The sequence below is a fragment of the Andrena cerasifolii genome, chromosome 16, assembly GCF_050908995.1.
Source record: "Andrena cerasifolii isolate SP2316 chromosome 16, iyAndCera1_principal, whole genome shotgun sequence".
NCBI classification, from domain to species: domain Eukaryota; kingdom Metazoa; phylum Arthropoda; class Insecta; order Hymenoptera; family Andrenidae; genus Andrena; species Andrena cerasifolii.
The window spans coordinates 8,617,151-8,631,177 of record NC_135133.1 but is presented as its reverse complement, the minus strand read 5'-3'; positions in this window follow the sequence as shown (position 1 = coordinate 8,631,177).

The window sequence follows — 14,027 nt, the reverse complement described above, 5'->3', positions numbered from 1 at the left end:
ATAACACTACACTTACAACCCTGGGTTTCAACATCGAGAAAACATCAATTAATTAATTACCAAATACGTCTGACAATTTCCTATCTCCAGTATAAAAAAAACATTAAATATAAAAAGTAAGGAAATGAAATACTATTATCGACCATCGTCAATGTTTCGGATATTCATGAAAGTGAATGAATTTTATAAATCTCGAAAAATTTGGTCTCTACTGTTTGACAGTCTAATGGTCGGTACTGCACGACAGTTGGATGGTCGGTACTGTACGACAAACACGGGGAAACATTTTAGATCATGATATATTATGTACAAAAAAATATTGCAAAACTAGGGCGCTTTAGCAAACTTAATAGGCTAGAGATAGTATACATAATAGAAGAGAATTATTTACTCACACGAGAAACAAAAGATTAGCTTTAAAAAATAACTTTTAACCCACTGAATATCAACGTATACGTTTAATGCCTCAGAACATCGAGAGCAAAGAAGTAAACAATATGACCCCGAAATAGGTTATAGAGAATTGTCATTTTCATTTGTTAATACATATAAAGTGCTAATATCTGGTCGAAGAAGCGAGAACTAGCTTTGGTCGGTACTGTAAGCTGGTCGGTACTGTACGACTCTCCCCTATAAATAACTCGTTCTTTATTAAATTAAGAGAGGTGTCGTGACGGTTTGGAATCGGAGATGACCAAGGTTTGTGTACGTTTGGGAACTACGTACAATAATATCGCGTTATGTTTCACGTAATATCATTAATAGTAAAATAAAACAATTCCGCACACTTTATTGTTATTCAAAATTACGTGTAATAACGTAAGATCCTTTTTTAAAGTACCGGTGGCAACCCTTATACAACACATTGTTGCCTACCCTTGACTGATTTTAACCAAATTGAATGCTGAACGTTTACCCGTAAATAAAAGAATGAATAAATAAATTATGACATAAAACAAAAGCACAACGTTAATACCGAGTTCTGAGTCGCCTCGCAATTTGAACCAACCTAATTAAAGGTCTCGCCCTCTCCTCCAACCCCTAACTCCTACAACACTAATCAACATTCCCCAATTTTGATAACACCCAGTAGCTTCATTAATTTCCAAACAGCGTAAATAACATTGAAGCGCCGTTCCCTTGTTTCGCAATTGCTCGCCAGAGCATTTGTTCCTCCGTTAAACGACAGCCATTTCGCTATCTCTCGGCGACACGTATGATCTCGCAGGCGTTAAGCGATTACGCTGTTCCCTGTATCTTAATGTCCGGCGTTCATATCCCTTCGCGACACGATGAAAAACTGTGCAACGGAGGGGTCTGTACGGGGGGGGTTAACTGCCAGCGGCGGCGGGAGGCAGGAAACTCGAAGTTTGTTAGATCGCGGAATTAGTCGGCTGTTAAGCCAGATAAGCAGTCAACATGGACGAAAACAATTGCGCTGGATTAGTTTCGGCTGCATTCGCGGCGCTGCCTCGTCCCCTGTTAAAAGATTAAGCAATGTTCATTTGTCTCTCACGGCCGTGGCCCGGCGTTTAGGCGCTCGTATTGCACCGAGCATTGTCTCATCCCCGCGGTGTTAAAGATCACGAGGAAGCAGGGGCGGAGACCGAGGAGAGGTGAAAAAAAAAAGAGAGTAACGAGACAAGAGGGTAATACAGACGCGGCCGCGGGAGGAAAATCCGAAGGCTTAGTTGGGCAAATTTGTTGAATTATCTTATCGTCGAATATCTCCGCCGCGGCACGACGTCGAATTAATTTCAATCTCATTATTGCCGATACTCCGCCCGCTCCCGCGACCATCCCTCTCGGTTTCCCGATAAAGAACTGGGGAAGTATTGTCCGACGGGCCTCTCGATCTCTCGGCTCGCGCAACGTCCGCCCTAATTAAATGGATATCCCTAAATCAATTACTCGAACGTCTCTTTTTACGCGCTGCCGCGACGCTTCGCCCTTCGATCCTCCAATCTGCGGCGGGAGCGCGCGCCCCGTCCCTCTTTCGTCGTGGCGCACTTTCGCACGGCGTGTCGCTAAATAAACCATCGAAGTTGGAAGGCAGGCGCGGGGTGGATCGAGCGAAATACGCGACGCGAGACGAATCAGTTTGGGTCGGTGAAATGTCCGCATACGTTTCAACGACATCCCCGCGCCGTTTACTTTCCGCTCGTTTAGCGAGGGGGGACGCGAGAGATTGCCGATATTTTTCAACGCAGAGAAATCCACCCCCGAAGGGTCAGTATTCGCCTACTAGTAGGGTGGCTTTGACCAATCGCACGCGCCGGCTTGCCACCCCTTTCCACTGACCAATCGAGGACCGCTTCGACGTGCCTAGTCGACTGGTCTCTTTAGGGATATGTCGATGCCTAACGAGTTCGCTGCCGTGTCGGGCCATTCGTTAAAATTTTACGCCGGCAACTTTCTGTAATTTGTGGGAAAAAGATTGGAGAGTCCCATCGCTGCGGGGAATTTTTGCGAAGTCTGCGAAGCAGAATTTCACAGTTTTGAGGTAAAGACGGGATACGGTTCTTTATTATTGTTTGGAATATCGTGCTGTTGAAACTTTTAGTATAATTTTGTTACGAACCTACGTGTGTAGAGAATAGAATATTCAGAGGGAAACTTACTGAGAACACCTTAACCAAATTAGATACATATTTGCTTGCAAGAATTTTCTTGAGGGAATTTGCCCTTTATTTCTCCAATTTTTATATCATTACGGACTATTTTTGTATATTTTGTTGAATCAATTTTTTATGCACAATTGCAGAGCAAAATTTATTTAACTTTAAAGGAACATAAATTCTTTAATTTTTGAAATTGAAATATTTGGCTCGTCAGCCCATAATGGCAACATTATTTTACAAGAATATCATTTTATTTTTCAGATCCATTTATGTTTAAAGGAGATATCATGCTAACCATATTTTCTGGAATGGTCTAAAGAACCTAAAAAATCATAAATAATTTAATACAAAAATTATTAATAAATCATGTGCAATAAGTATTTTATTTTCCTATTTTTAATAAAACCCCTAAAAAAATTCCTAAAGGCATTCATTTTCGCCACGGCTAAACGTATGTAACCCTTTAATTAACCCACTAAATTCTCTGCGATGTCTCAACGCCACTTTTTATCTCAACATTCCAAAGCAGAACAGCTGCTATCCCTCTCCTGGCACCTCAGAAAATTTCGCACACGGCTTCAGAATAGTTCCAACATCCTCGTTAATCTCTATCAATAAATAAAAATACCATTTCAACGCTGCATTCCAAGATGAAAGTAAAAAAGGCAGGATTCCTTTGATGCTTCGACAGGATCTCGATCACGTCCAGTAGATAATCGCCCGTCGGACGATCTGCCCCTTTAATTTTCCATCGAGCATCGCGCGTCTCGTATCGACGGGATCGACGCTGGCTGCAGGTACCGCGGCCTTTGCAAAATTCACGCACCTCGGGAAGGTGGATACCAGGGCAGCGAGATAATAATGATGAAGTTCGGTGTCCGTGTAGCCGAGTGGATGGCGAGACCGGGAGGGTTGAAGCTGGCGGAAGGAGAAAGGCAACTCCGTCCGGAGGGGGTGGGTTATACATTTGAGTACATAAATGTATGTAACTTTGAGTTTGTGTTGGAGTGGGCGTCGGCCATCTTGTCCGGTGGGTATTGACCGAGGCGACCGCCAGGCGAGAGACATGCCATGGCGGGCAAACCACCTCTAGTTACTACCCCCGGCGCTAATTGCTCTTATTAGTTAAATCCGTGCGGTATCGTCGCTGCGCCGCAGCCGTCGGGGTCGCGGAAAAAACCATCGACTTCCGCCTGGGATCTGATCCCGTGCCCGGGTTGGCCAGATCACGGGGGATCGTGTCCGAATACGTTCTTCAGAAATGTCTGGCAATGAGGAAGCGTGAAGTTTTGACGAGAACCAAATGATTTGAATATTCGTGTTGCTTCGGAGAGGAATAATTTTGATTTTTATGGTGGTTTTCTTTGATTAGATGTCGAATTATTCGGTGAATTATTATTATGGATCGAGATGAGGTAATGTGTGAAAAATTTGATGTAAGGGTTGGGGGATGGAGAATTGAAAATTAGGGAAGTATAGTAAAATATTTTGCTAATGCCAGTTTGAAATCTACCTGGTAGTGAAAGTATGCGATTTTCTCTGTTTCGTGTTGTAAGTTGTAACTAGTTAGCGCTGTAGTCACATTGACGATTCTTATTTATGTATGCAGAATATTTAAGGAACAATTATACCTATAAGAATATTTCCTATACAGCAAGCATTAAATGCCGTGAATTTTAAACCGCGAATATTTTAATCCTTGCGGTGGTTCACTAAAGCTATCGCGATGTTATTTTATTTACAATTCCACAGTTCAACAATCTTGATAGCAAGTAAACTCCGACGAAAGTGGCGAGCGAAATAAACCGTGGGTTTGATCGATACCCCCGGCAAGGTAATTACAAGAAACTTTTTCTTCCAGTTTGGCCTGTTCGGAGGACGCATTTGCATTTGTCTCGGAAGTTCCTTTACTTTCCACTTTCCAACAATTACAAAGCGCCCGCTTATTCCTGGACGTTGCAGCCGTGGTTAATAACGGCGCAACCTTGAAGAGTTTCATAATCACAACGAGGTTGGCGAAGAAAACTTTCGACCCTCTCCGGGATCCCCGTCCCGCCGAAAATCTCGATACCGCCATCGATCCTGTTCCACCAAACGCGTTAACATTCAAAGTGCGCCCTTGATTCCCGACGTAACCTATTTGTCTCCGTGACCTGCACGTTTCTTTAGCCGGTTGAGGGACAGGCTTCTGACAAGAGAAGCTTTTAACTCGCTTCGGAACGGAAGAATGTCCATTTCTGTATAAACTTGCAAAAACTTCGTAAAATATCCTCTCAATCTTCGCCAGCAACAACTTGTCAAATACTCTTCAATTTGCATAAGGGTTACTTTAACGTTATAGGCAGGAATCTAGATTCTCGAAATTCCTTCTACACCTACGACTTCCATTTATTTTTATTCACACCTCGACCTTATCACCCTCTTTTTATTATTGCTCTAGTTAACTGTCCACAGATTTTGCGTACCATTAATTTCCATATTCCGCCTATGCAGTTCAGGGATGCAAAACTGTTTTATACCACTTTTTTTAAATAGCTAATAAGTATGCAAGCTCGTTTGATTTTTTCGCCATACCTCACTTCACGCTGAAACGTCATCTGAGTATTCCAAAGAATGTACATCTGTCATAATGATAAATCATCTGTATTAATGTTCGTCTTGTTGTACAAGCACCCTCTTACTCGTGTACACTAAAGGGAAACCTGCCCCGTTGAAAAATAATAAATAAATAAATGCGACGTTGCACAGTTTCAGACTTAATATTTGTAAACAAAATGGTAACTAAACAGCACAGTCGTACGTTCAAATATCCTCGAGCTACTCGAACTTAACTTATTCACTACATATGATACCTATGCTGCAAGTCAGCTAATGCATTTAGTAACTTGATTGCCTTTTATTAACTATTTATTCTGTGATCCGTTCTAATAACCTTGTAGCGAAATAATATATGCTCGCCAACGTTTGCTTTTCCCCACATTGCACACCGAAGTTCCCAGATCCCGCGAATAAAGTCTCATTATTATTTCGTTGACCATTTCTCACCGCGAATCAGACATTTCCCCTCTCAACCCCGCCATGGTTCCTCGCCCCTCTACCACCCCCACGAAGCCTTCACCGAGCAGCAAGAATTGTCTCCGAAGATCAGCTTTCACGTCGGGATCGGTACGACCAATTCAGCTCGCAGGAGCCCAGCTCTAATAATCTTTGGGCGGCAATGAATTGCGGAATGTTTCACAATCAACGGCGCCGTGTCGTTGCCGGTGGAATTCAGCGCGTCGCGCGATACAAGGTCCGTCTCGCAGGACGAGACTCTGCGAATTCGGGGCGAGAAACAACGCTCGAGCTCGGTTTGCGGCTAGCGAAAATTCCGAAGGTTCGTCCGTTCGTTCGTCGGTGGCCGCAGGAGCGTGTATACGCGCGGACTCTAATTCACGCCCGGTATTTCGCGCGGCGTGTATTTTAAGGCTGGCCCCGGCTCTAAAATTCCACCCTTGCCCGTGTGCGGCCACCCCCTTCTTCTCTGTCCTTTCCATCCTCGCCGGTTGTCTGTCCTGCTTCGTGTTTCTCTCCCATGTACTCCCTCCCCCCATTCGGGCCACCTCCCTGTCTCTCTTCCTCCTCAGGTATTCGACTGTACCCTTTCTCATTCTACGAGCAACCACCACGTTCGTTGCTCTCGCTCCGACTCGATACCACCCTCTCTTACTCCAGCCTCTTACTCTCTCTCTCTCTCTATTACACACACACACACACACAACCTCCCTCCCCCTTGGACACACGAGTAACCGAGGTAGGTAGTACGTACTCGTGGTGGTGGCGGGTATAGTGGCTGTGGATATAAAGGTTGTTCAGCAGGGTGGGTGGGTGCGCGGTAGATGGGACGGTGAAAGAGAACGAGACGTACCGAGGGCTGAAGGGGTCGGAGGGACCGAGAGAGAGGCGTCGCGGACCGATGGTGGACGGAGAGAGAGGAGGACACAGATGTGGAGGCTGGAGCAAGTGGGACGCAGGAGCGGTGGGAAGGGGCCAGAGGGATGGAGAGAGACGGAGAGTGTTCTTGGACTACGTGTGGTAGTGCAAGGGTTCGTTCGACCCTTAAGGGGTTGTGGCTAGCATCAGCCCCCCTTTGCCCCAGTCCTCAGCCACCGCTATCCCCTTTACCGACCTCCAGCTTCTCTTCCTACTCCTCGCAGTGCTCGTCGACCACCCAGTTAGCCACCCTCGTAGCCACCCCACGACCGGCAAAACTACCCACCGCCGGCGGCCATTTTACTCTCCCTTCGACCTGGACTCGCCAAATTGTAATCCGAGGCCCTGGAATTCCGGGTAGAGCAACCGTGGTCCGGCCTCAAAGGAGGCTTCCTTCGCCTCTCGACTTACCCCCTTGGATAATGATTAACGGAGTGCTCCTCTTTCTCGCCCTCGCGGCTCGCCCCCGCGCTACCCAACGCAAACAAAGACGCGTACACACCGCCGCGTTTCAGATCACGCCGGCCGCTTGTACCCCCGCGCGCGACCCCCCCGTAATAACGTCGAAGAGCTCGCGGAAATTTTATTCTGCTCGCGAGCACGCCGCCGGGGCCGTTTCATGTCCTCCAGACACGTGTTCCGGGGGATTGAAACCCCGCCGCCTTTCACATTTTCGGAGAATCAAACGCCTCGCCGTCGACGCTCTCCGTGAACCAGACGCCTACCCCCTGGCCAGACGGCTTTTTTCGGCAACGGGAGGGCATCCTCCTGGCGCGATTAATTGAAAGCGAATTTCTCGGTTAACTGCGACCGAAAGTATCGCGAGGGGAACTCAAACTGTCCCTCTGCAATGCTTACTGATCTAAATATTCCGTAGACACTTGATGATCTTTAATCCTCCTTGGCCACAGCTTTTTATAATCGCAAATTGGTCACTGGGAGTTGCACTTTCAGCGTCATTTTTGAGTTACCATTATCGTATTTTTAAATCATTTAGCTTTTGAGTGACATATGCACATTCGTAATATTCATACAATCATGCTCTAATAGTCTTCTTCTAGAAATGTAAACTTTGTAGTTCAAGAAGAGCGATTTTCCACGATCGTGGAAAAGAACAATTTTTTTCGCGATAAATCCCCTTGGAAGTCACAAAGGCGCGACGTTTGAATTCGGAAATTGCGCTTGGGGTGCGATACACCCCGTGCGACCACGAAGGGTTAAAGTCACAGAATATCCCCACCTAATATTGAATACGCACGTAGGAGTACAAATTTTATGTCGCTACCTTGCAGAATCAAGTCAGTATAGAAGGCAGACATTTTTGGACTCCTTCTTGAATTGAATTCAATGACCGCAGAGTGAGAACGAAACCCATTGCCGGTTTGCAGTTACGTTCCCGCGCGAACGAGCTCGGGAACGCGTAGACAATAATTCCATATCTCGGCGTTCGGGTTTATCTGATTGGGCGAGCGGTATCGCAGGGAAATTCGCGATTATCTGTTTATGGCGCGGTTAATGGAGGTCGTGCCTAGTCGGGGCTGCTCGAGCCTCATGTCTGCCCGATATTGCCCAATAACGTAGCACGTACTTACCGTTCGGTGTATGCGCTGCGCTCGCTGGATAAAATTAATGATCAGGTGGACGGGGATGGAGGGCCAACAACGGGAATGCAGGACAGGAGTGATGAACCGCGGGTCAAGACTCTTCCCTGTTGCGTTTATTTCGTCGATTAGATTTGTCTTCGAGCACTTTTCCATACCGTACGATGTTCATACAGGTAATAGTAACACGTTGACTGCCATGGAGTTTGTCGACGTTAATACAGGGAGCATTCGAAAGGGTGGTAGGAGCGGGGCAGGAGGTGGTTTCTTATGCAAAAATAAATCAAAAGTGTAGAATAAATAATTTTCATACGAGGCTTAGTTTTCGAAAAAATCGATTTTGAAATTTTCTTTGGCAGGCATGCGCCTGACTAAGAAGTTGTAAATTGCAACAGCAAGTATGGCACAACTGGTGATGGAGCGAATCCTTGGGTAGAAATAAGGATTTGGTTTCAAGAAAATCGAGTTTGAAGAACACCTTTAAATCGACTTTTTCGATTCCACGCGAAGATAGTTATTCTACGATTTCGACTTATTTGTACTCGAGGATTTATTCCATTCGCGGTTGCACCGTATTTACTGTAAATGCTGCTCCTTTCTACTCGGCTGCATATGTACTTAGCGATTTTTGAAAATCGGTTGTCTTAAAAACTAACTTTTGACATAGTTTTACATAAGGGATCACCTACTGCCTGCTTGTACCATCCTTCTGCCGCATCCTGTATAAATTGGGTTGGATAAATACCTTCCTACTTACTAATGGTGAGCCTGAGTAAAATTTAAGGAAAATAATAATCGCAGCAGAGCGCAACTGAATTTCTTTATTCTCGAGTAGGTACATGTCTTTAAAGTGGCGCTTTAGGGGGATGAAATACGATCTTCATCTCCTTTGGTTTGTAAGTATATGATTTTTTAGATTCTTGCTCCTTCCACTAGAAATTATATTTCGATTGGTACTGAATCGAAGAATCTACTTCAGTGCTTCCACTAAATTAAATACGGTAACGGACCAATTTTCACCATACGTGAAATTCGTGTGAACTAATAAATGAGCTTCGTTTAATATTAAATTCTCTTACGAAAATGTATTTGAAACGAGGGAAAAAGAATCGTGTTTCATTCACCCTACTGTCTTAGAATTCTAATCCTATCTTATTACCCACTCATACATTATCACCATTGATTATCTCAATAAAATAATCACCATCCATAGCCAATCAACGTGTTACAAATCATTCAATCACCCATCCAAATCACTGCGAAATATTGCAGCGTCCATTGAATATCCGCCCCTCGCAAGACGCCTGTAACAGAAAACGAAAGAGGGCATGTAAATTAATTTGATAAAACAATCTAACCGCGGGATTATCATTTAAACGTGAATTTTCGAGCAGTTCTCGCCGCGACGATCCAAGTTGGAAACAAGGGGCGAACAGGGATGAAAGTTCGATTAAAGAGGGATTCCCCGGATCCGTGTACCACGTGTCGCCTTCGAGCACTATTTATCTAACTTACGAACAGATTTTATCACCTTGGATATAATTTGTTGTGCAGCAACATTAGCGGTGGCCGCCACATTTGTCATTCTACGCGCGCGCCTCTGTGTTGACAGGGCTAGCCCCGTTTCGGGGTTGAAGTTCAACGTGGAAACCGGACCAGGAACTGGATCGACGAGTAGCGGGGCCTTGTTCCTGCATCGACTGACCACAATCGCCCGTGTAGACAAATTCGTGTCAGTGGTGATCAACGTGCTCCACCACGGTTACATCGCAATTCGATGGAGCTGGTGAAATATTCAGCAGTCGAGCTCTGCTGCCAGCGAGGACACGGGCGCGGTGCCGAAAACGGTTGAATTCATTTCGAAACGAGGGTGGTAATTCAAATTATACATCTTCAATACAGCTGAAAGTGTCATTTGTGTTAACTGGATGGGCCACCTTGGAGGCACGAAAATCATATGTAAGTTTCAGATTTTTTTTAAACGAAATTAGAAAATAAATGAAGAAACTTTTTTAGGGACTTTATTCTATATGCCTGATGGTGTATAAAAAAAGTTGTAATTATTTTTTGTTAAATAAAATGACGTTGCTGGTGCGCTTCCATTTTTGCAGTTTCTGGAAAGACACTCCCCACGGCTAGCAATAGAAGTCCCGTATACTTTGACGTAGGATAAAAAATCGGAGTATTATTTACATGACATTTGCTACAGATTACTATTATTACTACTATTTGTCAAGATATTGATTTCTGTGAGAATGATGGAAATTTGAGGAGAATATCAGTTTCGCCTAAAATTTCAAGCCTAAATTGTGTCTAAAATTTCCTGTAGCAAAAAAAGTTTTTAATGAATCGTAAAATCCGCATGTACTTCTGTAGATAATTTATTGTAGAAGACGTTATTAAAATTTCATGTGAATCGAATAAAAATTGTTCAAGTTATACTGCTATCTAATTTGAAAAAAGTAACAACACATAACTCGACCATTTTTTAATATTTCTGTAAAATATTTATACGAAATATTCATGAATACATGCTCTAAGCATAGGAAGTATAGAAATAATTTTCAACCTCTTAGTATTATAAAAAAAAATTCGTCAAATTTGGTGCCGTTTAGAGCGTGTGAGGGGAAAAATTGTGTTTACCTTGTGAGAGAAAGAGAATTTACCACGTCGAATATATAGTATCCTTTCCATCCAAAGGCAGGATATTATTCAATATTAATTCCAAATCGAGTGCATATAGGTACCAATTTCGACCACCCACCACGGAAGCCACAAACGAAACCGAAAACCATCCCAGAGATTGATGCGCCAGCTACGATGCCCAAGCCTGGTGGAAAGAAAGCAATCGTGCCATCGCCAATGTAGCTAAAATTCCATACCATCCATTTACCCCGCAGAAACCAGTGAGCAGGCATTCTCGAACGGTGGTTTCGCGGAGAGATCTGTATGTACGTTCCGAGTCAAGACAATTTCGAAAACGGTCTCATCGCGTGGACATTCTGTCGGAAGGGGTTAATCGAAGAGGAATATAAACGACACAGTGGTATTGCAGTTGCAACTTAATTGCATCTTGACAGCTGCATCTCTGAACTTATCCACTGCCCCACCCACTCGCAATTCCCCCGCTCGTTTCGCAAAAATATACGGGATTAAGCAGCCGTCAAATTAAAATGGGAATCGCTCCATCAGCGGGAACGAACTGCTCCTACATCCGGTCGGTTTTAGAATTTCGATATCGTTCGACCCATGGATCTCGCCGAGAAAAATGGCTTATGGGATTCCGGCTGATCGTTCATTTGAAGAACGTTCGCCGGGATAGTCGGAGCGATCGCTCTGTCCAATTTTCTGGATTTCTCGTGCACGAACTTTTCTACAGATCTGAAAACGAATGCGAGACGAGCGCCGGGTGGGTTGGGGGCGGCAGAAAGGACTTTCCCCGACGATGGTTCGCTGTCGAGCGTGTACGTTGCCCGTGTACGCATATCGACATCGGTCATGCATGAGGGGACGCCTGACTGGCCACGCCAGTAAAAACGAGGAGAACGAGGAGAATACAAACTCACCTCGTTCCTTTCGCGCCATTTCAAGACCCTCTTCGCCACTGGCTTCCTCCCCTCTTTCTTTTCCCCAAACTACGCGCAAGCTAGGACGTTCTACTTCGGCGATCGCCTGACAGAATGGGCGGGATGTTGAACGAAGAGGGTGTTTTGGGGGAGGGAAGCTTCGAAACTCCAAGTTGAAGGGAAAGGGTGTTATCAATTACTAGTAAATCAGATTTCTATCGCAGGTATCGCGACGAAAGGTGAAAGGCAACACCGCGACACGTCGCGACCCTTGTTCCAGCTCTGTTGCATCCCACCCCCTCCGAGGAAGTCAGCGTAGCGCGCGTAGAACGCCGGTAAGAAGGAAAAACGAGCCATCTCCCTTATACTGCTGCTCGTAAAGGAGAGGGTAGTAATCGAAGCGCAGATGGATGCAAACCCGTGACTGCCGCGCATTATGCGAGGGCTGGCAATCTCGTGCAGTTTTTCAAGGAGCGAGCCGAAGGACCGTGTGCCCGCGAGAGATAAGGGTGCCTTTATCAAAAATCCGGCTCGTGCCCCCCAGACGCTGTCTTTTCGGCGTCGTCCCGCGGCGGCCGCAGCGGGGTGGGTAGAATTTTCGGCGAGCATCCGCCCCCGTCCCTCTATGCCGTGATTCTCGAATTTATAGCCGGGCTGGCGGGTAGCGGTTATTACGAAAATTCCAGCGGCGTGGCGAGGCAGCGATGCGCCGGCCTCTGGCAGCACCGCGGGGTAGGGTTCTCGGGGCGCTCGAAATTCGAAAACGAGCGCGAAAATCCGGCGAATTTCCAGAACAGTGCGTCGTATCGATTCGAGTTTCCGTGGGCGTTGCTATGAGATGGACCCTTGTACAGCTCCGCGAGAGCGAGAGCGTGCAAGGTAAACGGAGAATGAGCGAGCGAGAGAGGGAGACAGAGGTCTTGAGTGTCGCCAAGCTACCCTTCCACCTCCTTTGCCCCCTCGCGACGAACCCACCTCCGCGCCCTCGGCCTCTTCGTCCTCCGGGCCGCTCTGTTCCCTGCGCCCCCGTTATTACTTCTGCAAATATACAAGCTATCGCGCGCCCCGTGATCCAGCTCCAGGTCGCGTAAATTCGATGGAATCGACCGGCTAATGCCGCCTCAAAAGAAACGCGCCAGAGACGCTCGCCTTTCAGAGTCGCGATCTCGAGCCGATCTATGGCCACCCCCTTTTTCAGTGACTACCCTCGCCACGGTGCCACGTACTTTGTTCGACCTACGTGGCTCGAGGAGGAAATAATGTGGACGATCGCGGAGGAACGAGCCGGAGGATGATTCGTCGACGTCTTCTTATTGTCCGTCTGTGGAGATTCTCTGAACTTGACGCGAGCGTCGGAAGGGTTGACGCGCGATGCTGAGACGCTTGGGCGAACTTCAGACGACGCACAGGACGGGGGACTTGACGATGATCATTCTTGATGATTGCCTTGGGATGGGAAGATTCTTTGCGCAAGGTCTCTGAGATTTGTTTGGGATATGAAGAAGAGCGCGGGAAATGAGGTGCAGGGATTAGAGAAGTGGGTGGTGATGAGGAAGAACGCTTAGAGTTTAACATGACACAGGTTTGGCACTTGTCTAGTGGAACAGGTCGAGGGAAGGTCCAGCATCTGGTCAGGCGAGATCAGAGATCACGGGTTAATCTTCGCGCAGCTTGTCCATCCAGTTCTGGACCATGGGAAGCCTGTTTAGAGGGATGCTCCCTCTGTATATTCCCGACGACATCCTCTAAACGAGATTGTAATTCAAGCTATAATTCATTCCTGGCTTCAACCCTGCGGGACACTGCATAGCACGCTTACGGGCGTCTTCATCGCTCAGCAAAGTGGCCTGAGTATGGTCAATCATTCCGGTACTACCGATGCTCCAAATTTCCTTACAAAACTCGGGAGACGTTCTCGTGACCTGAGAACTCTTGCAAGCAACATTCACTTGCATTCTTATGATTAGGCTTCTAGATCAATATTATGATTGCACTATGGTGCAAGGATCGCGCATAGTGCATCGCCGAGATATAGCGACTAAACTGAGACCCACTCAGGGGGGATGCAATGGATACTATTCAGGGTTCAAGCCGTCGAATGTGTCCTTTGCTGCTTATTACAGGGCTGCATTTATGTATTTAGTTACATGTAATTTCTTTTACTACACACTTGATATACTTTTCACCCTCCAGAGAGGGGCAACATTTTTATTCCAATAAAATTTCGAATAACGAACAAAACCCGAGTTAACTTATTTAAATGAAAA